The sequence below is a fragment of the Crinia signifera genome, chromosome 1 (genome assembly GCF_055691185.1).
Source record: "Crinia signifera chromosome 1, ASM5569118v1, whole genome shotgun sequence".
Lineage (NCBI taxonomy): Eukaryota > Metazoa > Chordata > Amphibia > Anura > Myobatrachidae > Crinia > Crinia signifera.
The window spans coordinates 289,141,422-289,167,066 of record NC_139217.1 but is presented as its reverse complement, the minus strand read 5'-3'; the positions used below and the strand labels follow the sequence as shown (position 1 = coordinate 289,167,066).

At 40.6% G+C, this 25,645-nt stretch overlaps 1 protein-coding gene across 17 annotated transcripts in view; it reads left to right on the top strand.

The window, feature by feature from the left end:
- The window catches only part of LINGO2 (leucine rich repeat and Ig domain containing 2), a 1,326,410-nt gene that overhangs the window by 141,595 nt on the left and 1,159,170 nt on the right, over positions 1–25,645 (top strand). The window contains exon 2 of one of the 17 annotated variants that reach the window (XM_083185623.1): positions 5,859–5,911. The exons of the other annotated variants lie outside the window; for them this stretch is intronic. The gene's annotated coding sequence lies outside the window, so the exon portion shown is untranslated. The remainder of the gene's footprint in view (positions 1–5,858; positions 5,912–25,645) is intronic. 17 annotated transcript variants of the gene reach the window in all.

Here is a 25,645-nt window from a genome sequence, read left to right as displayed (position 1 = left end):
ATGTGAGGCATTGCCGTACTCAGGAGAAATTGGGGCACAGATGTTGGGGTGCTTTTTCTCCTTCATACCTTCTGAAAATGAAAAATTTTGAGCCAGAACTGCATTTTTGTGTAAAAAAATGTAATTTTTCATGTTCACTGCCCACTTGTATCAAAATTGGTGAAACCCCTGGGGGTTTGAAATGTACACTATACCCCTAGATGAATTCCCTGAGGGGTGTACTTTGCAAAATGGGGTGACTTGTGGGGGGGTTCCACTGTATTGGTGCAACATAGCACCCACCATTCATTCCACCAAAATCTGTGCTGCAAAATCCAAAAATCACTCCTTCCCTTCTGAGTCCTGCCATGCACCCAACTGGTATTTTTTGTTCACAAGTGAGGCATTGCCGTACTCGGGAGAAATTGGGGCACAGATTTTGGGGTGCTTTTTCTCCTTCATACCTTCTGAAAATGAAAAATTTTGAGCCAGAACTGCATTTTTGTGTAAAAAAATGTAATTTTTCATGTTCACTGCCCAGTTTTATCAAAATTGGTGAAACCCCTGGGGGTTTGAAATGTACACTATACCCCTAGATGAATTCCCTGAGGGGTGTAGTTTGCAAAATGGGGTCACTTGTGGGGGGGTTCCACTGTATTGGTGCTTTGGGGGTCTTGCTAATGCGACATAGCACCCACCATCATTCCACCAGAATTTGTGCTGCAAACTCCAAATATCACTCCTTCCCTTCTGAGTCCTGCCACTTTTTGGTCACACATGAGGCATTGCCGTACTCGGGAGAAATTGGGGCACAGATTTTGGGGTGCTTTGTCTCCTTCATTCCTTCTGAAAATGAAAAATTTTGAGCCAGAACTGCATTTTTGTGTAAAAAAATGTAATTTTTCATTTTCACTGCTCACTTGTATCAAAATTGGTGAAACCCCTGGGGGTTTGAAATGTACACTATACCCCTAGATGAATTCCCTGAGGGGTGTACTTCGCAAAATGGGGTGACTTGTGGGGGGGTTCCACTGTATTGGTGCAACATAGCACCCACCATTCATTCCACCAAAATCTGTGCTGCAAAATCCAAAAATCACTCCTTCCCTTCTGAGTCCTGCCATGCACCCAACTGGTATTTTTTGTTCACATGTGAGGCATTGCCGTACTCGGGAGAAATTGGGGCACAGATTTTGGGGTGCTTTTTCTCCTTTATACCTTCTGAAAATGAAAAATTTTGAGCCAGAACTGCATTTTTGTGTAAAAAAATGTAATTTTTCATGTTCACTGCCCACTTGTATCAAAATTGGTGAAACCCCTGGGGGTTTGAAATGTACACTATACCCCTAGATGAATTCCCTGAGGGGTGTAGTTTGCAAAATGGGGTCACTTGTGGGGGGGTTCCACTGTATTGGTGCTTTGGGGGTCTTGCTAATGCGACATAGCACCCACCAAAATTCCACCAGAATCTGAGCTGCAAAATCCAAAAATCACTCCTTCCCTTCTGAGTCCTGCCATGCACCCAACTGGTATTTTTTGGTCACATGTGAGGCATTGCCGTACTCGGGAGAAATTGGGGCACAGATTTTGGGGTGCTTTGTCTCCTTCATTCCTTCTGAAAATGAAAAATTTTGAGCCAGAACTGCATTTTTGTGTAAAAAAATTTAATTTTTCATTTTCACTGCCCACTTGTATCAAAATTGGTGAAACCCCTGGGGGTTTGAAATGTACACTATACCCCTAGATGAATTCCCTGAGGGGTGTACTTCGCAAAATGGGGTGACTTGTGGGGGGGTTCCACTGTATTGGTGCAACATAGCACCCACCATTCATTCCACCAAAATCTGTGCTGCAAAATCCAAAAATCACTCCTTCCCTTCTGAGTCCTGCCATGCACCCAACTGGTATTTTTTGTTCACATGTGAGGCATTGCCGTACTCGGGAGAAATTGGGGCACAGATTTTGGGGTGCTTTTTCTCCTTCATACCTTCTGAAAATGAAAAATTTTGAGCCAGAACTGCATTTTTGTGTAAAAAAATGTAATTTTTCATGTTCACTGCCCACTTGTATCAAAATTGGTGAAACCCCTGGGGGTTTGAAATGTACACTATACCCCTAGATGAATTCCCTGAGGGGTGTAGTTTGCAAAATGGGGTCACTTGTGGGGGGGTTCCACTGTATTGGTGCTTTGGGGGTCTTGCTAATGCGACATAGCACCCACCAAAATTCCACCAGAATCTGAGCTGCAAAATCCAAAAATCACTCCTTCCCTTCTGAGTCCTGCCATGCACCCAACTGGTATTTTTTGGTCACATGTGAGGCATTGCTGTACTCGGGAGAAATTGGGGCACAGATTTTGGGTGCTTTTTCTCCTTCATACCTTCTGAAAATGAAAAATTTTGAGCCAGAACTGCATTTTTGTGTAAAAAAATGTAATTTTTCATGTTCACTGCCCACTTGTATCAAAATTGGTGAAACCCCTGGGGGTTTGAAATGTACACTATACCCCTAGATGAATTCCCTGAGGGGTGTAATTTGCAAAATGGGGTCACTTGTGGGGGGGTTCCACTGTATTGGTGCTTTGGGGGTCTTGCTAATGCGACATAGCACCCACCAAAATTCCACCAGAATCTGAGCTGCAAAATCCAAAAATCACTCCTTCCCTTCTGAGTCCTGCCATGCACCCAACTGGTATTTTTTGGTCACATGTGAGGCATTGCCGTACTCGGGAGAAATTGGGGCACAGATTTTGGGGTGCTTTTTCTCCTTCATACCTTCTGAAAATGAAAAATTTTGAGCCAGAACTGCATTTTTGTGTAAAAAAATGTAATTTTTCATGTTCACTGCCCACTTGTATCAAAATTGGTGAAACCCCTGGGGGTTTGAAATGTACACTATACCCCTAGATGAATTCCCTGAGGGGTGTACTTTGCAAAATGGGGTGACTTGTGGGGGGGTTCCACTGTATTGGTGCAACATAGCACCCACCATTCATTCCACCAAAATCTGTGCTGCAAAATCCAAAAATCACTCCTTCCCTTCTGAGTCCTGCCATGCACCCAACTGGTATTTTTTGTTCACATGTGAGGCATTGCCGTACTCGGGAGAAATTGGGGCACAGATTTTGGGGTGCTTTTTCTCCTTCATACCTTCTGAAAATGAAAGATTTTGAGCCAGAACTGCATTTTTGTGTAAAAAAATGTAATTTTTCATTTTCACTGCCCACTTGTATCAAAATTGGTGAAACCCCTGGGGGTTTGAAATGTACACTATACCCCTAGATGAATTCCCTGAGGGGTGTAGTTTGCAAAATGGGGTCACTTGTGGGGGGGGTTCCACTGTATTGGTGCTTGGGGGGTCTTGCTAATGCGACATAGCACCCACCAAAATTCCACCAGAATCTTTGCTGCAAAATCCAAAAATCACTCCTTCCCTTCTGAGTCCTGCCATGCACCCAACTGGTATTTTTTGGTCACATGTGAGGCATTGCGGTACTCGGGAGAAATTGGGGCACAGATTTTGGGGTGCTTTGTCTCCTTCATTCCTTGTGAAAATGAAAAATTTTGAGCCAGAACTGCATTTTTGTGTAAAAAATGTAATTTTTCATTTTCACTGCCCAGTTGTACCACAATTGGTGAAACCCCTGGGGGTTTGAAATGTACACTATACCCCTAGATGAATTCCCTGAGGGGTGTAGTTTGCAAAATGGGGTAACTTGTGGGGGGGTTCCTAAATTTTAGCATCTTATGGTGCCTAGAAACCTACATGGTGCCTAAAAAATAATCTCATAAAAAGGAGGCTCCAAAATCAAGTAGGTGCTCCTTCTATTATGAAGCCTGTGGTTTGGTCAACGTGCACACTAGGGCCACATATAGGATATTTTTGAAAACAAAAGAATTGGGGGAATCAATTTTTAGTCACATTTCTCTAGTAAAATGTACTGTGTTCCTTAGAAAAATGTATTAAAATTGCAAATCTGCAAAAAAAATGAAATTTTGAAATTTCACCTACACTTTGTTTTAATTCCTGTGAAACACCTAAAGGGTTAACAAACTTCCAAAATGCTGTTTTGAATACTGTGAGGGGTGCAGTTTTTGAAATGGCATCATTTATGGGGGTGTCTCACATACAAGTCCCTCAAAGTCATATCAGAACTGAACTGGTCCCTAAAAAAATCAGTGTTTGAAATTTTCTTGAAAATTTGAGAATTTGCTATTCATATTGTAAGCCTCCTAGTGTCCAAAAAAATTAAAAGGAAGTTGAAATAATGATGGAAACATAAAGTAGACATATGGTCTATGTTAGTTATTAACTATTTTGAGTGGTATGATTATTTGTCTCACAAGCAGAAAATTTAACATTTTGCAAATCGCTAAATTTTCCATTTTTTCACGACATTTTGGTATTTTTCACAAAAAAACACAGACTGTATCGACCCAAATTTACCACTAATTTGAAGTACAATGTGTCACGAAAAAACAATCTCAAAATCACTGGGATAAGTAAAAGCAAAAAAAAGTTATCCCCACTTAAGTGAGACATGTCAGATTTGAAAAAAATGGCTCTGTCAGGAACGCAAAAACTAGCTCTGTCAGGAAGGGGTTAATCATGGGTGGACATCAAGATTGTACTGAGAATGATGTTTAAATGTATCCTACTTACATATATAGTGAAATATGTGAAATAAAAATGAATGTCATTTTGTTTTGGTTAAAATAAATACCTATGCATCCCTTTGTACTGTATATCAGTAAAATATACCATTATTTCATTAAAAAAAAATTACTCTGAAAACATACATTTAATGCTCTCATCCATATATACAGACATTTGAAAAAAATATATAATGAGAACACGTGAAACCTTCATCTAAGCCAGGGGTGGGGAACCTTTTATGTCAAGGGCCATTTGTATGGGGGGAAAAATCCTTTGAGGGCTATATGTAAAAATTGATCTTACAAATTGTCCTGCTGCATCCGTCCTATGCTCCATCGGCTGCTCCATCGGCTGCCGCTGAATAGGACTTACAGTCTCCTGCTGCTGTTGGTTAAAAGGAACCTTCGAGAACTACCGTCCTCTCGTGTGAATTCCCTTGTACTTGACTCCTGGCAAAGCCACCAGGCGGGTATGAGGGCCACTCAGACAGGCTATGGGTGCCACATATGGCCCCCGAGCCTGAGCTTCCCCACCCCTGATCTAAGCTAATATGTAACAATAGAAAACCGGTCAATAAGTAGTTTCCTCTGATGTGGAACACAATCAAATCAATACACAATACACTACATATACACCTATATTGACATAGCTGAACAACAGCAGGTAAAGACTTGGGTATGAACTGTGTTGAGACCTTTCCAAGTCTTGGTGAATTCTCCCAAATGCTGATAAAATTCCTACCGGGACAAACTGCACAGTACATACTTTGGGATCTCACAGAGGAAGCTTGAAAAAGTGGGTTGGCTTTGCATTAATACTTTTGTTTATGTTGATTTGTTAATTGCTAAGCCTAAAAGATGATCTCTGTATGCTGGCTGGTAACTACTGCTTCCATATAGTTATGATCTACTTGGTACTTGTGTAGTTTCACGGCGCCAGCATGGCGCTGTGCTACTTCCGGGTTTTATGCTCGGCATACTATCTAAAATAAAGTAACTTAACTCCATGCCAACGTGGATAGTACATACCCCCACTATCCATGTTGGCATGGAGTTGATTTTAGATAGCGTGGCGAGCGCAGTGTGGGCGAGCGAAGCGAGCCCCGCAAGGGGACTCAGATGCACAGCACCATGCTGGCGCCGTGAAACTACACAAGTACCATCTACTTAAACAACCTAAAATATTCTAGCACAATATGTTTGACATATATTTTTTAATATTAGGAAATGGATTGGAGAAGATTATCATTGAACTATCAATATAAATCCATCTTAAGGTAAATTATTTTCCATTTCTGTACATCTGGGAGTGAATAGGTGCTAGGTACATTACTTGGGGAGGTTTAGAGATTACAATTAATTTAAAGTAATTGACTGCAAAGCTCACTTTTCTGCCTGCGAACTGAAGATGAAAAAAAGACTAGAGAAAATGATGTATGATCAGCTATTGGCTTTAATTTACATTTATTCTTACACATTATGAAAGTTACATTTTCTTTCAGCATATAGATCATCTGACAAAATATGTAATGGACCATAATTGGAGACCAAGATGCATTTACAGCATTAGAACTGAACACCTTTGATAAGCCGCAGTTACTTACAGACAATATATTATTCATTTGTTAAAGTCAGCAATATATTTTCTACATACTGAAAACTAAACTTTATGGCAGTTACTGTGCTAATTGCGTAGTATGATATATCCTTTCATAACAGGATCCATATTGCCTATTATACTGTAGTTAAGAGCAGTATATTAGTGCTACATTTATATTAATATGTTGGGATTGAAAACCCTACAGCATAATCCAGATGCTGAGAAGGCTGACAGCTTCTGGGTAAGTATTTTAACTCATCTCTAACCTTAACCCACCATTCTACAGCCTAGCTAGCTATCCTCCTCAAATAGCCTACATTTAACCGTTCCATCCCTGCCGCCTAAACCAACTTTGTCACCTACCTGTACTTTGTCTTTGACCCTATACTTCCGACCTGTTGCCTAACCTCAACCCAAACCTTCATACTCATTTCTGGTACTTGTTGGCACTCTCATCTTTGACATTATTGTAGTGGGATTTTTAATGTCGGGATCTTTGTGTCCAGTTTCCACTACCTATTAGTCCTCAAAATATCCATTAAAAATGCCAGCATCGCCCACAGCGACTGTTTTTTGTGTGACTTTTGAATATTTGAATATATTTGAATATTTTGAATATTGGTGTAAAAATTGGCAAGCAAACATTTTTGTTCATCAGATGACCTCTAATGTTTAACTTATATAGGAAATACAATTTTTTTTTACACAACATTTATATTTAAATTCATATAACAAATGTGAGTGATGCTTGCATTTTTGGCAAATATTTTGCACATGGATGTTGACATTTTTTAGTGGATATTTTGCACATCTCTCACACAGATGTTGACACTCAAAGACTTAGCTGTATTTGTATTAATTTACATTAAAAAAAACATTCACTGTGAGCAATGCTGGAATTTTTAATGGATATTTTGGGGATTGTGCACAGCAACGTTGGCATTATAAGTATTAATATACTGTAATACAGTAGGTTCAGAGTTAATACATACATTTGCAAAAATGTCACTGTTACTGTATACTGTAAGCTAGTTTGTAAACAGCTATAATAAAAATCTGAAACATAGATTTCCCCAAAAATGTTATTTGATCAGTTATTTGATCATGATGCAGGGGTTTTATATTGGGATATACTTTTAATAAGAAATCCGCCCAAAAAGTATTAAAATAAAGATTTCTGAATTTTAGTGTTTTATGAAGTTGGGTGTAAACCATAAGGTGGACATCAATAATAAAGGAAAAAAATAGAACTGCGCAATATAGGGGATAAACAGAATTTGCAATTTATTTGCTCTCTATAGTTGACAAGACATACATCACATCAAACATACATGTAAAAATAGGTATTGAAAGAAAATAAAGGAATTATGCACAACCGGTTGTGACTCTGTATAGCATGCAAAGGTTTTGTTAAAAACTGATCATATTGGTTAGAAATGCACTTCCCTTGAAGATATTCACAGTCACGTTAGTATGTTATTAGGCTCAGTTGAAATGGCTGGTTAGTAAACAGTTTGTTATGGATTAGTGGTTAGGTTTTGATATGAAATTAATTTATACTGTCCAGGTTTTATGTCTGGCCAGACACTTTATAGTGAGGGTACCTTACAGCTGCCACCTGTAGTTCCTCGGGTCTCCCAGTTGATGGTGCTGAATCACCTTTGTAGACAACTATATCCGGAGTCAACTTAGGATGGATGGTCTGATTGAGTTCTGTATGGTGCAGTGTTTGTAGGGTTCCAAGGCATTTCCCCACCTCCAGTCACAGAATCAGCTACTTTATCAAGGAAATAAGTTTGGCTACCACTTCTTATAGAGGCAGTTCTCATTTTAAAGCTGTTCCTTCTGCTGTCTTATTTGATCACTAAGGGGAATATGAGGGGAAGCAAATCCTAGACGCAGTCTAGAGTATCTAGGGAATATGTTCAATATTTTATCAACTGAAAAGATTTTGGTCCCTAAGAAAAATGTTGAGTTAAGTTTACTGTTCTTCCTTCAACTCTGTTTCTTCCTTAAGAAATTGAAACACAAACCTTTTGAGGTGTGTCCAGAGTTCACTTACAAGCTTAAATTGATGTGGCTGAAATTTTATCTTCCTCCATACGTCAAAAACAATTGGAAAAAACATTGTTTGTCTCTTGACATCTTAATAGAACGTGCTGTTAAACATCTCCTAAATGGCAGTCCCATGTGCAAGAACTGGGCACTAAGGGGGTTATTTTGGTTCATTCGTTCTGACAAATTCCTTCTTAGATGGACAAAACCATGTGCACTGCAGGGGGGGGGGCAGATGTAAAATGTGCAGAGAGAATTAGATTTGGGTGAGTTATTTTGTTTCTGTGCAGGGAAAATACAGACTGCTTTATTTTTACACTGCAATGTAGATCTCACTTTGAAGTAAAACCCCACCCAAATCTAATTCTCTCTGCACATGTTACATCTGCCCCACCTGCAGTGCACATGGTTTTGTCCATCTAAGAAGAAATTTGTCAGAAAGAGTGAACCAAAATTACCCCCTATGTTACTTGACATATTAATTGCTTAGCAGGTGTTTCTAAATTTGGTATTTCAGAGCATAATACAGTGTGTATTGAAATAGTTTTTAATTTAAAGATTATTAAAATATTAAAATGATAAGCACTATCAGCTGTAGAACTGTGATGATTAATGCTTTGCTAGTTTCCTTCGTGACTTGTTATAATGTAAAAGGTGAAGAGAAATGTGTAAAAAGACTATCATGTCTGTGTGTTAAAATGACTAAGCATAGAACTGTTGTGTTTTACAAAAAAAACCACACCGTTAAAAAGATTTCAGCTTTAAGGTTAAAATCACATTTAAAATGTCCATTTTTTGTTGCAAGGTCAGAGACTAAGAGTTACAATCTAATATTTCTAATATCTGCAATAATGGTGAAATTAACTTATATATAAGTGGCTTGTAACACAAACTACTGTATAGAGTTTAGAGTTCAATTATATGGTAATAAACTACATTGTAGTGTGTATTGCTTTAAATGTTATATATGCTTTACTACATTAAATACATTGCAAAGAAGTCATTTGATGCAACTAAATGACTTCACAAAGGAAGCTACTCACCTATGATTATTTTCGGTATAAAACAGATGTTCTGAATAATCTTTTTTGTTTATTGATTCTTGTTTTCTTCAATTTAAAAAAAATAATTTATTTAACTTTAGTAACTGCACTCAAGCATCACCCCACAATTTAATGTGTTCAGCATTTGATTCAGGATTTGGATAAAATAAATGGGTCATCTCAGTTTTGTCTGATGCAATAATAATGAGAAAAGTCTAACATTATTGATACAAATGTATCAGTTAGATTCAAATGTATCAGTTAGATCAGGGGTTCCCAAACTTTTTGGAATCACGGCACCCTGGAGTATCAGAATTTTTTTCGTGGCACCCCTAGGCCAAAATTTTCTTATTGAGTAATTTAAAAAATATATATATATTAAATTAAATTAAATAAATTGTGTTTATATGTGATCCTTAGGTCCATTTATGTTGTGAGGGACAGTATTCACTTCAGTTTGTTCTCATATTGTATGATTGGAAGCCATAAGCACTGATTTTCCCTATTACATTGACCATAAATAAAATTAATTGTTCCTGGACCACCATCCCAGGGCACCCCTGCATGTGCTCTGAGGCACCCCAGGGTGCCGCGGCACACAGTTTGGGAACCACTGAGTTAGATTCAATTTCAGTACACACATTTTTTCAGTTATATATATATTTATAGAAGACAGACCTTTAACTCACACTTTTTTATTGCACAAATAGATAATATACTGTATTGGGTACTTGTGTAGTTTCACGGCAGCAGGCTATGCTACGCTGTCAGCATAGCCCAATGACAGCCTAGCATAGTTAGCGTAGTGTCCCAGTGGCAGCCCTGCGTAGTCAGTGTAGTGTCCCCGTCAGGCAGCGTAGTTCCCTGACTGTTCCCGCGAGCTGCAGCTCTGTCCCCGGCATCCCTGGCAAGCATAGTGAGCACCTCTCACACAGCGCCGGTAACTGCCAGATCCCCTGCACTGGTGGACGCATGTGAAGAGGCGATCATGCGGGTGCTGGCAGAGAGGCACTCCATCTGCCTGCTTGTGCTTCTCATTAATTTGTTGCACGGTATGGCAATCCTGTCTGTGTCCACTTCACGGAGACGATCAGGGTTAGGGGTTCGGTAGCGTGTGCGTCTCCTGCACAAAGGGGGGTGCGGTGCGCAAGAGCGTCTCATGCACAATAAAGGACGCATTTGCCAGTGCTCCCTATTACATACTGGCAAATGCCTGCATTTCAAACTCTCACTATCCACGTCAGCCCGAAGCGTGGCGAGCCCACGCGGTACGCGTCCTCCCGACCTGTGCATACCCTCACTATGCACATCGGTGTGGAGTCGATTTTATAAAGTGTGTCGAGCGGGGCTCGCTGTGCTCTCCATGCTCCAGGCTCGGTGGCTCGCTGCGCTTGCCAAACTTTGGAAAATCAACTCCACGCCGACATGGTTAGTGGGAGTATGAACAGATCGGGAGGACGCTTCAGGTTGACGTGAATAATGGTGGTGTTTCAGGAACACATTCACACCTGTCATGTCAGGCAGGTGAAAAATTGTCAATGGTTCCCACACAATAAAATAAGCGCCGACACAACGCTCACTGACTATGCTAACTGCATAACACTGACTGACTACGCTAACTGCGTAAGCTCCGGTTAGGCGCGAACGTACACACAGTCACAGGCACAGGCTGACTACACTGACTACGCTGGCCACGGGAACAGCACGCTGATTCTGACAGGGACACTACGCTGACAACGTAACTGCCACCGTGAAACTACACAAGTACCATATGTTGTTCTCAGTATATCTGCCTCACCCACAAAGTCCCTGTTGGCAAGGGAATGGCACAGAAAATGTCAAAAATAATTGTGGGATGGCGTTAAGTACAATTGTCAGTTTTCAATTAGTCCATTGTGCACCTCTATTGGATGTCTTTAATAAAGTCCACAAAAGTCTATAATAAATTGTTTATTAAAAGTATATTTTTAATGGATAAAAAGTTATTCATGATGATATTCAAGGTACAGTACATGAATCGCATCACTCAATGCGTTTCATCTCTACTGAGACTTCATCAGGGGTTTGCTAAGTTTTCTTGGTAGGTTCAGCTAAGTATATGGGAAAAAAACATTATCGTACAAGCAAGGTCTAGATAATCAGACTCTGGGCCTTATTTTGGTTTACTCTTTCTGACAAAATCCTTCTTAGATGGACAAAACCATGTGCACTGCAGGGGAGCATATGCCAAATGTGCAGAGAGAGTTAGATTTGGGTGGGGTTTTACTTCAAAGTGAGATCTATATTGAAGTGTAAAAATAAAGCAGCCAGTATTTTCCCTGCACAGAAACAAAATTACTCACCCAAATCTAATTCTCTCTGCACATGTTACATCTGCCCCCCTGCAGTGCACATGGTTTTGTCCATCTAAGAAGTATTTTGTCAGAAAGAGTGAACCAAAATAAGGCCCCATATACAGTATGATCAAAAAAGAGATTAGGATCCAGCAAATCGGGGTCCCATCCAAATCTTACAATCAGTAATGTGATCCTTTTAATACAATAACTCCATATTCAATATAGATGGAATTCATAAAAGATTGTTCAACCTGGAAACTAATTCTCCTCTTTAAATATACTGTATACAAACATTGGATCATTCACTGTAAGAAAACATAGGAGTCCAACCTACAGTATTGAGGTGTTCTCACAAGAGAATAATCTCTATGTGAGCCCAGGGGTACCTCTTAATCTGGAGATGTGTTCCCAATGCAAGCTGAGCATGAATTGTGACCCTCCCATGGTGGGCGTGGTGAAAGCAGTGATAGGCTGCGCCCATGGGAACGCCCAGTGTTTCATAGGGTGTTCCCATGTTAATGCCTCCAAGACACACATACGGGGGTTGGGCAGCTGTTGTCAGCTGATATCAGCTGCCTGCCCAATTCCACAGAGGTGTATCAGATCTGCGAGCGCTTGCAAAATCATCAGATGGTTGGCGACCATGCCGGTGACAGGCGGCGTTTGGTGGACTTACAAAGCTGCAAAATTTGCAGCTGTGTGAGTCAACTAGAATGAGGTCCATTGTCAGGAAGCCTGTTGCAGTGTCACAGTGACCACAGCCATTGGGGGGTAAGGCTGTGATGGGAGGGGAGGACTGGCTTTTCCTGTTGCCTGACACATACACCATTTACCCAATGTGTAGAAAATTATTATTATTATTATTATTATTATTATTATTTTTAGTTTGGAGGGACAAAGCTATCTGTGGTGTGCTCAATCCAGTGAGTTTATTGCTGATTTTTACATCATTGCCAAGGCCAAATTAACAAAGGGTTGGATGAAGCTGCAGCTCCAGGCCACCACGTACAATATAGGTCCATTGTCATGAGATCACGATGATCACCAGACAGGCAACAGCTGGCCACGTGTTCGGCCATAAATCACATTAATTAAAATTCCATTTATATGACATTTTTTCTAAAAGAAAGCCACAAGACCATTTGGGACAACAATTTAGTCATCTTAAGGATGACTTGTAAATTGAGTCATATGCTTCCAGCAAAAATGAAGTTCTTTAGTGACAGTTTTTAGCAAGTTTCATTATAAACCTGAATGTGTGATAGTAAAGATGAAAAACATGTCTTGTATCTGATGCATATGGATACATTATCCCATTTACAGCTTTTAAGTTTTCTTTTATACTGTATCTTATATGGTAATATATTTTTAGCCTACAGTATATACTTAGTCAGCTGAATATCTCCTGAAAAAATAAGAGAATTTATTTGCTTTGTCTTCCCTAAGCCTTCACCACCTTATGCCACTTTTTGGGATTTTCAGTATCATGTGGTTTATCCAATAGTTCAAACATTACTTCTATGGGCACCCACAGCTGGCCTCTACATGCTCTTTCAAGAATTAAGTGAGTCTCCGGGAAGGGGATGAAATTGTGGGATTCTATTAGAAGGTGGTACAGAGTCTCAGAGTTAAATAGTCCACCACTCATTTGGATCCCTTAGTGAACGTACTCCTAGGACCTTCTGTAGTTCCACTAGCCTCACACATGTATAATGATAAACTACACTACTATACAATGCTCACTAAACACTGACAATACTATTACATAGCCTAATTCTACTGTTTAAAAATAGATTTATATTGATGCATTATTTGTAGGAAACCATGGAATATGCAAGTGCTTATAAGGATTTAGTAAAGTCTTGGCAAATATATATTTCAAACATATTTCAGCACAGTATTTTTTTTAGCACTTTAGTACAGTATAGGGAAAAGTTACTAACACCCTCTAGAAGATAGTAGACAGGATCTGATTGGTTGCCCATAGCAACATCACATGTTGTATAGTAGAATACACATTTTAGTAAAATTCTACCTAAATATAGTGTTGCATTTCATTATGCTGATAAATGTTTGTGAATTATAAGAAATATGTCAACTGTTTTTGTGCTACAGTATATATTCCCATATGTGAAGGAGGTTCTTTGCATTTAGAACTAAACAATTGAAATGACAGATATTTCCTTGCCAAGATAGTTCTATATTCTTGGGTGACTGCAGTGAATTAAATGAGTCATGTATTTGGAAACACTTTCAGATTTACATAATGGATTTATAATGGATAGTAACCTATTGACTCTTACCGAACATATACCATATTTATTGTGAACTAGTAAGCCCGCGCAAAGCAAAAGGTTTAAAAGCTAATCTGCTCCCTTCTGTGTTTGTGCATGTGTGAGAAAGAGATGTAGTTTCACTCTCTGCCAGCAGATGGCAGTGTTTCAGAGACTCACAGATTCTAGACATATATATATATATATATATATATATATATATATATAAACAGAAAATGACCCCACGTGTGCCCTGTTTGGTAAGCAGCTACTCTATAGACCCCCCTGTTAGTGGGAGGCAAAGAGGGAATAGAAACAGGAAGTATAGAGAGCGCTGTACAATCCACCACCTACAATATTCTCACCTCTAATAACAACAGTGCAGAATACAATAACAGAATACAATGTATAATCTTAAAACCAGAGTGCTTTATTGTATTTCAAGATCCAACTCTGGACATTGTTTCCTTTTCAGAATACGACATCAGTAACCCGACGCGTTTCGTCTTAAAAAGACTTCATCAGGGGTTTTGCACAAAAGTTAAGGAAATCAATCACAAAAAAGTATATGTTCTTTACAAGGATTTGTTCCACAAGATTCCAAAATCTAAGTACATTTACATACACGTCAAATGCGTAAGGACTGTCAGTGGTCTTCTTAGTACACCTTTATGGTGCAATTGACTGGTAGCTGTTAGCTATTAGGACCTTTCCGTCATTTGGGTATGATGCGCACTATGGTCTGTGAACATGCACAGTGGATCGATAATCGCAAGGGCTGCAAATTCACAGTCCTGAGATTGGGTATGAATTAGGACCTACAGTATGTTATGGTCAAGTATCCCAATGTTTCATCTGTGACTTTATGCTACTGTAATTTTTTGTGACAAAATCTGTAAATGTGGACGGGCAGAGTAAGTGGAGTGTTAGATTTATCTGGTCTGGGTAGAATCCAACAGCGGGATGATGACGTCCGGCCTCGTTCTGGATCCGCTCATCTCTAAAATATATATTTTGCTAAACCAGCTACTTTTCTATATGAAACCTGATTTTTATTTTGAATTCATGAGAATGTGTTAACAATCAACATCCACCTCAAATTGTTTGTGCTAAAATTGTCTTTAAAATGTGTTTTTTTTTAACCCCTTCCCGACATTGCCTTTTTTGTTAATTTTTTTTTTTTTTCCTCCTTGCGTTCAAATAAGCGTAACTTTTTTAATTTTCCGGCTATATAGACACATGAGGGCTTTTTTTTTGCGGGACAAGTTGTACTTTGTAATGGTACCATTTACTATACCGTATAATATTCTGGGGAATCAGGAAATAATTCAATGTGGGGTAAAAAAAAAAAAAACGCCATTCCACAATTTTGCGCTGGTTACAGTTTTTTTGGAGTTCATAGTTCGTTTAAAATGATGGGTTATCTTTATTCTATGGGTCGTTATGATTCTGTTGATACCAAACTTATATAGTTTTCGTTATGTTTTACCACTAAAAAAAAAAATAGCAACTTTTACGGTTTTTCTAATTTGCATCGCGTCGCCATGTTCTGCGGCTTATAACTTTTTTATTTTTCCACCTACGGACCTGGGTGAGGGCTCATTTTTTGCGGGCTGAAGTGTACTTTTTAATTAATACCATTATGGGATATGGGCGACTTTCTGATCTCTTTTAGTTATTTTTTTTTGGGTACGCGATGCGACCAAAAAACGTAGTTTTGGTGTTTGGAATTATTTTCCGTTTACGCCTTTAACCGTGCGGGATAACTAATGTTATATTTTAATAGATCGGACTTTTAGGAACGCGGCGATACCAAATATGTTTATTTTTTTTATTTTTTATTTATTTTTATTTGTGAAATGGGGAAAGGGGGGTGATTTGAACTTTTAATATTTTTTTATTTTTTTTTTATTTTTAAACTTATTTTTTTTTTTTTTTACTTTTACTACAAGGCCCCCTAGTGTACTTGACCACTAGGGGGCGCGATCGCCTGTACTAGGTTCAGCCATAGAGCTCTATGGCTGAACATAGTGATTTTCAGCACTTTCTATTACATCCTGCCTCAGGCAGGATGTAATAGGAATACTGACACGGCCAGCACAGGGGTCTACATTAGACCCCTGGCTACCATGGCAACCGATCGGCACCCTCCGATCTCGCCGCGGGGGCCCCGATCGGCGCCGGAGGGGGGCGCCCCCCTCCGATCAGCTATTTAAGCACTGCGGGCGCTTTGCCCGCGGTGCTTAAAGGGTTAAACGGCCACGATCGGCGAACTCGCCGCTCGTGGCCGTGAGAGCAGGTGCCTGGCTGTAATATACAGCCATTACCTGCTCTCTTTCAAGCCAGCTCACTCCGTGAGCTGGCTTGATTCCCCCGCAACCGACATATGACGTAAATGTACGTCATATGTCGGGAAGGGGTTAATGCAATTATTGTTTCTATTAAAATCACTCTAAGGTATACACCTATATATCTTACCAACATCATATATATAAGAATTTTAGGTTCCTATAAACACACACAGTGGTTGATAAAAACAATCAATCCGGAGATACAATATATTGTTTTGTGCAGCACTCTTTTTTTGTGGGCTCGTCCACCTGCCCAGTTCTGAAAGCAATAAGGAAAAAGACAGAAAGGGCACAATAGTGTAATACGTATTTAGATACTTTGTAAACTTTACTTTAAATAGATCAAAAACACTCACAAAAAATTTGTGTGTTAAAAATTAACACAAACAGCGCTTAAGCAGTGACCAACAAGGCATATCACCAGCACCACATACGCCGCAGAGGCTCCAGCATTCGACTTCTGGGTTCTGACGTCAGCACGCTTGCATATATATATATATACTAACAGAGACTGCAGCAGCATCCCGGCTGCCGGCTGGGTATCTCTCTCTGCTGGGTATCTCTCTCTTCCTCAGGATTCCATGGGTATTATGGGATCTCAATATACATTTTTTTTCTGTGAAGTTATTTAGATCACTCTGAAGTTTGGCTTTTATTTCTGCATATCATCTCTTTTTCAATGCCACCTGTCTCAGATTTGAACTCTGGTAGGTTTTCTGAAACTCGTCAAGAACCATTTGTAAGTTTAGCACTAAGGTTTGAGATCTCTACCCCATATTGTTCTAACATTACTTCTTCATGTTTAGTTAAGATGTTGATCAATTTAATTGAACAGTTGGAAAGTGTTTGTTCCCATTCCACTTTAAGATTCTCAGATTCCATCTCAAATGAAGGGAATACCCTTGGTAGAAGACCTCTCGGGGTAATCCTCTGTAGCTTTATTCCAAAAGGCTTTTATTTGTTTGGTCAGTAAAAACAAAATTTGGTTTAAATGGTAAATCCAGTCATCTGTAGTTTTCCCCTATCAAGCGGACTCTTCATACATTTTTTACTGCATCGGTAAGGAATAGTACATCCCGCCCTCTGTCATTTAAATCTTGACTGAGACTAAAACCAGATGGTATTGCTGTCAAAGTTTTTTTAAATTGGACACTAAATTGACTAGTCTGGATTCCCAGATCGGTACTAGCGTTTGTTTTATAATAGTGAATTATTACATTGTGCTGATTGATAAAGAATGTGAAAAGAGTTCACCAAAATAGAGATAAACTGTTTGTGTGTGTGTGTGTGTGTGTGTGTGTGTGTGTGTGTGTGTGTGTGTGTGTGGGGGGGGGGGGGGGGGGGAATCAATCTCACAAGACTAGTAAATATAGATCTTATGAATATATGATTTATCCCCACTTAACGTTCATTCAGCTGTAATAGTATTTATTTGTGCCTCCTGACAACTGGTGGCTGAAGTCAAATTCTTCCATTGCCTCTAAGAGTAATACCACTGCTTTATCCACTGACCTAAGCTTCCCAAAGCTTAACAGTAAATGGAATGCGATCATTTGGTCTACAGCATAATGGTCGACAGTCATTAGGTCGACATGGGAAAAGGTCCATATGGGTCTAGGTCGACGTAGGAAAAGGTCGACATCATTCTAGGTCGAAAGGTCATTAGTTTGAAAGGTCATTAGTTCGACGGGTCATTAGTTCGACAATGTCTAGGTTGACAGTCAAAAGGTCGATATGGGGTTTTTCACTGTTTTTTGTGCCGACAAGTGGTATTTCATGCCCTACCATACACGTGACTAGGGCGTGGTGGGAGAATAAAATAGTGTGCCGAGCGCAGTGAGGCACCATGCGCGATGCATAGTGAGCACAGTGAGCGATGTGAGGGGTTGCAGTTCACTTGAAACTGTGTCCATGTTGACTGTGTTGACATTCAGGTAAAAGAACAGTGAAAAACCCCATGTCGACCTTTGGACTGTCGACATAGACATTGTCTAACTAATGACCTTTCAAACAAATGACCTTTCGACCTAGAACCATGTCGACCTGTTCCCATGTCATCCTAGACTCATGTCGACATTTTCCCATGTCAACCTAATGGTGTCGACCTAATGACTGTCGACAATCATGCTGTAGACCAAATGATCCCAACCCCAGTAAATATGGTCCTGCAGTTATACTATGGTGAAAAATGTAAATGTACCTTGTAATAATGGGGCAGATGTATTAAGCCTGGAGAAGAGATAAACTGGAGATAAAGTGGAGATAACTTGGAAGAGTTAACGCACCAGCCAATCAGCTGTGTTTGAAATATGACAGTTGAGATCTGATTGGCTGGTGCGTTATCTCCTTCCACTTTATCTCCAGTTTATCTCTTCACCAGGCTTAATACATCTGCCCCAATGTGTGTTAAGCCATGCACACATGGCAGCGATGTTTGCTGAAATCGCTGGGAATATGGTCGCTGGCGACCATATTGCCAGTGATGGGAGTGTGTCCCGGCGATAAATCGCAGGGTGCGTACTCCCGTTTTCAGCCCCGTTATAATCGCAGGTCGCAGGAGCTTCATCTCTGGTCGCTGATGAAAAGGAGACACTGAGCAATATATTGCTCAGCAATATATTGCTGGGCAATCTATCTCCCCTGTGTGTATGCATCTTTAGAAATTGCTAGCAATATAGGTTTACAATGATCTAAAATGAAAACTTTGTTTCAACAATACCTGCAATTGGACTAACTATTCATAGATTAAGGTGGTTAAAAGTCAGGCTTACATAGCATTTGCCAAAATTATCAAACAAGACAAAAAATATAAGCATAATAAAAGTGTTTAATACCCTTAGCAACAAATCAGAAGAGAGATTAAGAACATGTGATGTAACAAACAAGCATACATTGGGCCTTATTCTGGTCGGTGCGGCGGATCAGATTATGCGGCCAGGACCGTGCGTGCGAAACCCCGCCTTCCATATGGATCGCCAACTCCGTCCGTACGCGGTAAGAAGCTGGCCGAATGGACCGCACGTGTATTTTACACGAAATACGCCTCCTCCATCTAAAGGAACCTCCCCCATCATTCGATGGTCGCAGACCATCGAATGCAGGACCGAGTGCTCCACCAGCTCCCGCAACCTCAGACCACACGGACATTTTTCCGTGCAAAAGCAGGGATCTGGGCGGGCAGCTGACATCCGGCGATGTCATATGTCCTCCCCCTACACGCGCGTCACGGCAGCATTACCATACGTACGCCTAGCGTTTGCATGGGAACGCCCATGAAACGCGGGGCGTATGCATATGGTAATGAGCACAAATAGCCCTTCACGCCCCTCTCCACCCCCTGTTCGGAGTGTTCACATATCATGCGGGATTTGGCCGTACGCCCCGCTCGCACATTCGCAGAGACGCCTCTGCACATGCACAGACACAAAACATCGGCGGCCCGAACGCACGTGGATATATACGCACCGACCAGAATAAGGGCCACTGGGGCAGATGTATTAAGCCTGGTGAAGAGATAAACTGGAGATAAAGTGGAAGGAGATTACGCATCAGCCAATCAGCTGTGTTTAAAATATGACAGTTGGGAGTTGATTGGCTGGTGCGTTATCTCCTTCCACTTTATCTCCAGTTTATCTCTTCACCAGGCTTAATACATCTGCCGCATTGAGAGGTGGAATCCACACTAGATGCCAAAGAATGTAATGAATATATCCATAGAAACCAGGCCTGTAGTCCAATCTATGTCTGTGTTGCTATGCAATACTGAATGTAATATACTTTAGACAATGATTAACTTAGCTAATGTATGTTTCTATATCATCATTTCTGAACCTTGGCTTAGCTCGTTGTGAATCACACCTGATGTGTCTAAGCTCAGCAGACTGAGTTTAGATAAAGTAAAAATAAATAAATGAGGGAATAAAGTACTATACAGTATGTGAAACAGAAGTTGATCCTGTTTTAAGTAACATAATGACACAAACAGCCCATTGTTTAGCTGATTACAAATAATGGACTGGAGCAATATGATAGTCATTAGCTAATGTTTGAAATATATGGTGCCATCAGCCAACCAACTGAGTGTTTGAGGTTTTATTTCTTAAGGTGCGTACACACGGGGGGGGGGGGAGATATATTGCTAGCAATATATTGCTTGCAATATATTGCTGAGCAATATATTGCTCAGTGTCTCCTTTTCATCAGCGACCAGAGATGGTCGCTGATGAAAAGGAACCTCTGCTGGGGGAGCCGCAGAGGTAATTAGCTGGTCGCAGGAGCAAGCTCCTGCGACCAGCGATTACAATGGGGCAGAAAACGGGAGCGCGCACCCTGCGATTTATCGCCTGGGCACACTTCCATCACTGGCAATATGGTCGCCTGCGACCATAATCCCAGCGATTATAGCCCCTATCGCCCCCGTGTGTACACAGCATTAGTAACCCCCTTTGCATTGTAAATTCATGATTGATGCCTTCTTTTCTTGTTTTTGCTGCATCTATTATAAAATCTTATAATACAAGTGGTATGTATAATCAATGGGTGTGCATTTGATTTTAAATATGCAATGCTTTACCTATAACTTCTGTATTAAGCAATTAAATAATATATACTTTATTTGAAATTGTTAAACAAGTGATTTGGTTTTCAATTCTCTAACTGTAAAAACAGAATACAGAAAAATACTGTTAGATGCAAGGCATGGAAGCAGAAAATATGTTTATAAATTGTTAATGCTATGTTTCATCTAATGTATTTAAAAAGCTTTAAAAAGCATAACAGTGCGCTTTAATGTACCTTATGTGAAATCACTTCTTATGCGTCTGCCTTACAACTGTGTAAACTGCTACATATAATCTAGTCTGGAAAATGCATAATCATTTAAGGCAAGCTGTAACATTTTATTAAAAAAAATGGATTAGGCTTGTTTTGTGATTTTGAATTCTTTCTTTGCAAGTCAATTTCCTAATTCCAACTGAAAATAAATGGAAATAAGTCAGTCATCACAGTGGATTAGTGGATTGTCATTACCATTACAAACTGCAAGAGAATCAAATAAGCTTTTATTGCTATGATACAAATGTAAAATAGAACTCTGGTTTCATTTTGTTTGATAATCAGTGTTTTCTACTATAGGAAGCAATAAAATAAAAAGCTTTCATAATATACCATTGGCCTTCTTGAATTGGCCTTCTTGCATTGGATTTCCCAAAAGTACAGGTGAGATTATTGTAGTTCAAACTGCATGCTGAGGAAGCTGGGTAATCATAAAGAGGCTCAATACATTTATAACTATGGCAATTATAATGCATGGATAAAGTGGATATATATCAAGAGGGCACAAGTTTAGATTAGAAAAAAAAAACAGATTTTGTTAATCTAGAAGAAAAAAATTCTTTATAGTCAGAACAGTTAAAGTTTGGAACTCTCTTCCTGAAGAAGTGGTGTCGGCAGACACTAGAAATACGTTTAAAATAAGGTTGGATAAACATTTATTGGTTAAAAACATCCACGGGTACGAATAAGTAACATAATCTGTCTTTAAAATATCGGAACATACTATACAACAAGGGATAAACTATTATAAACATAGGTTGAACTAGATGGACGCAAGTCTTTATTCAGCCTCACCTACTATTTTACTATGTAACTATATATCTTTAATAAGTTGCCTTCAATTGTACTCCATTATTAATGATTTTTAGGTTCAACCTTATCACAACCAGAGCAATACAAAATTCCAACAAAAAACTGATTTGAGTGCACAAATAATAGTTTAAAATATCACATTTACTATTCTACTGTATTTTTTTTTAATGTCACATTTATATTGGGCATAAAATGAAATATGAGGTACAACAATAACAAATGAAAAATACACAGTAGTTGTGCTTGAAAAAAAAAGTGCCTAAATAAAAATAGAAAATCCACTTTATACAGTCAGGTCCATAAATATTGGGACATGGACACAATTCTCATATTATGGGCTCTATACACCACCATAATGGATTTGAAATTAACCAAATAGGATGTTCTTTAACTGCAGATTTTTAGCTTTAATTTGAGGGTATTTTATTTATTTATATGTGTTTGGGCATTAGGGTCATATTAGTGATTAATCCACTTTTATTGAACTTGCACTATTTCACTGATGTCTTATCTTTGGCTCATATAGTGCACACAGACCCATGAGACTTATCCAAAAGCTTAGTATATTTTCTCTCTAGTAATCAATGTATTTACAGGTAATCATCAGACTGTATTGATTAATTCATTTATTACTTCTTCTTCTTGGATAGTTGATGTACATGCTCAAATATTAATATATTCTAGGGTATTATGCTCACATAAGAGTTGAATCCACCTTTATTGAATTTGCTCTATTTCGATGTGTGTGGTCTTCAACTCCTATATTTGCACATAGACCCTTGAGATTTATCCAACATGTATCTATTCCCTCAATGTATTTACAGGTAAGTATCAATGGTGTAAAAAAGAAATTGTACTTGTGTAGTTTCACTGCGGCATTTACGTAGTCAGTGTAGCGTCCCTGTCAGAATCAGTGTAGTGTTCCCACGGCCAGCGTAGTCAGCGTCCCTGTCAGTATCAACATAGTATTCCTGCCCGTTCGCGGCTAGCCGTAGCTTACATAGTTAGTGTAGTCAGTCAGGAGTCCCTGTCAGTGTCAGAGTTGTGTACCCGCCTGTTGCGGCTAGCCGGAGCTTACGTAGTTAGCGTAGTCAGTCAGCGTTACGCAGTTAGCCGCAAGAATTACTGAGACGCACAAGTGTCTGACATGCTCATGCATCTAAGACAGATGGAGTCCCTCTCCGCCGGCATCCCTTAGTGCAGGAGATCTGGCGGTTACCGGTGCTGTGTTAGAGGTGCTCACTAGGCTTGCCAGGGATGCCCGGGACAGATCTGCAGCTCCCAGGGACAGTGCGGTAACTAGCTGCCTGATGGGGACACTACGCTGACTACGCAGGGCTGCCGCGGAGACACTACGCTAGGCAGCCGTTGGGCTATGCTGACAACGTAGCTTGACCTACGCTGATAACGTAACGTAACCTGCCACCATGAAACTACACAACTACCAAATATATATATATATATATATATATATATATATATATATACACATATATACATATATATATATATGGTACTTGTGAGTTATCCGGGCGCCCGATTTTTGGTCGTATGCGCATCGCGTCGCATCGCATGGCATCGTATGTTAACCAAATGGCATGCGATGCGACGCGACGAGATGACCACCCGAACCCGATTTTACATCGCATGGCATCGTATGTTAACCAAATGGCATGCGATGCGACGCGACGAGATGACCAGCCGAACCCGATTTTACATCGGGTACTATGTAAAGTGATCACGTCGCATCGCATGTTAACCACATGGCATGCGATGCGATGCGATGCGATACCACCCGATTTTTGCAGTGTAAAACCCCCAAGAAAGTGTCCCAAAAAGTGACACAATGTCAGTCCCATCCCCATTGTTAACACCACTCCACTATCAACGTGAACCCGAAGCGTGGCGAGCGCAGCGAGCCCGCGAGGGGCAGCGGTACGCGTCCTACGACCTTTTCATGCCCTACTATCCACTAGGGCGTGGAGTGAGAATATAATAGTGTGGCGAGCGCAGCGAGCCACCGAGCCCGAAGCGTGGCGAGCGCAGCGAGCCCCGCGAGGGGACACGGATACCTTCACAGGTAAGCGCGTCCCTTCGCGGGCTTCACAGGTGTCCATGGCGACGTGGACACCTGTGAAGCCCACGAAGGGACGCGCTTACCTGTGAAGGTATCCGTGTCCCCTCGCGGGGCTCGCTGCGCTCGCCACGCTTCGGGCTCGGTGGCTCGCTGCGCTCGCCACACTATTATATTCTCACTCCACGCCCTAGTGGATAGTAGGGCATGAAAAGGTCGTAGGACGCGTAACGCTGCCCCTCGCGGGCTCGCTGCGCTCGCCACGCTTCGGGTTCACGTTGATAGTGGAGTGGCTGTGAGCATCCAATATCATTCATCCATATCATGCATATCTGACACATTAAGGACAACTGAATTAAAGGTAATAACTGTGTAATTAACATAAGAATGAAATAAATTAGAATAACAAATAATCATAAAGCACACAATAATCTCAATCAACATCATGATTTATCAACTAACGTGAGCGCATGCAGAATACGCTCCAATGCATTGTCTCTCGCCAGGCATTTTCGCCACACGAACTCCTGCATATAGGAATCTAGATGATGGCGTGCTGTTCCCCGCTGGCGTTTGTTGCGCCATTTTGCACACCCCCAAAGTCGCTCAATGTTCTGTGTGTGTGCACCAGTCTCTGGGTCAACGAAGTTGAAGCAGTGATTTACCCGCAAGTGGCTGTAACCAGCCCGCTCCAGTTCACTGGTTTGGTAGGCACGCCAGCAATCACTTACAATGGTGCTGCCAGGTGCCACATGCTGCACATTTGCACCAATGAGAGTGGGTGCATCTCTTTTCGGAACTGCAACCATAAAACAGTCCCCTGTCTCCCGGCACACTCCTCCGAACACCCACTGCTGTGGGAGTACTCTGCCAACATTGGCCTTGCGTTTCACAAAGAGGGTTTCATCAACCTCCACCATTTTCCCTGGGCCTCCAATCTGCTGCTGTGGCTGTGCCATTAAATCACATTGGCATGCCTCCCGCATCAGGGCATTGTAGAAAATGGTGCTTTTATTGCAGAGTTTCAAATTTTTGGCACAGAATTCAATTGATGTCAGTTCATCACACCAGCACCAGATAAAGCGCAGGATCGTCATGAAGGGGAGCCTGCACCCAGGATAGAATAGGGAGGCCCGCAGACTCTGCTTTTTGCTGCAGCTTTTAATATAGCAGCGCCATTTGCGCTCTTTCAGGGACAGGCGCATAGGGTGGCCATTTGGGCATGTGGCAGTCAATGGGAGCAGCCCTTTCTCCTGCAGGAATGTGACTGTCTCTTCCTCTGTTTTTGGGAGGCTGAAGATGCCATCAACCACAGCCATTTTGGCAATAATAGTGTAAGGGGTGAAATGGGGCAGGTGTAAAGGGCCAAATGGGGCAATATTGGGGTAAATGTCCAATAATTCACCTCAGTAATATGCAACAATGCTGAAAATCAATTTCTCTCACTCAAACACTTGCTCTCTCCTCTGGAAACTACCTCACAATGATTTTCTGCCAGATGTGCCAGAGGGCGGGTTTAAAAATGGGCGGGAAGTGTAAACATCGCGTCGCGTCGCATCGCATCCCATTGTATACCATACAATAAGCATACGATGCGACGAGATACGACGCGATAGAAAATCGCGTCGCATCG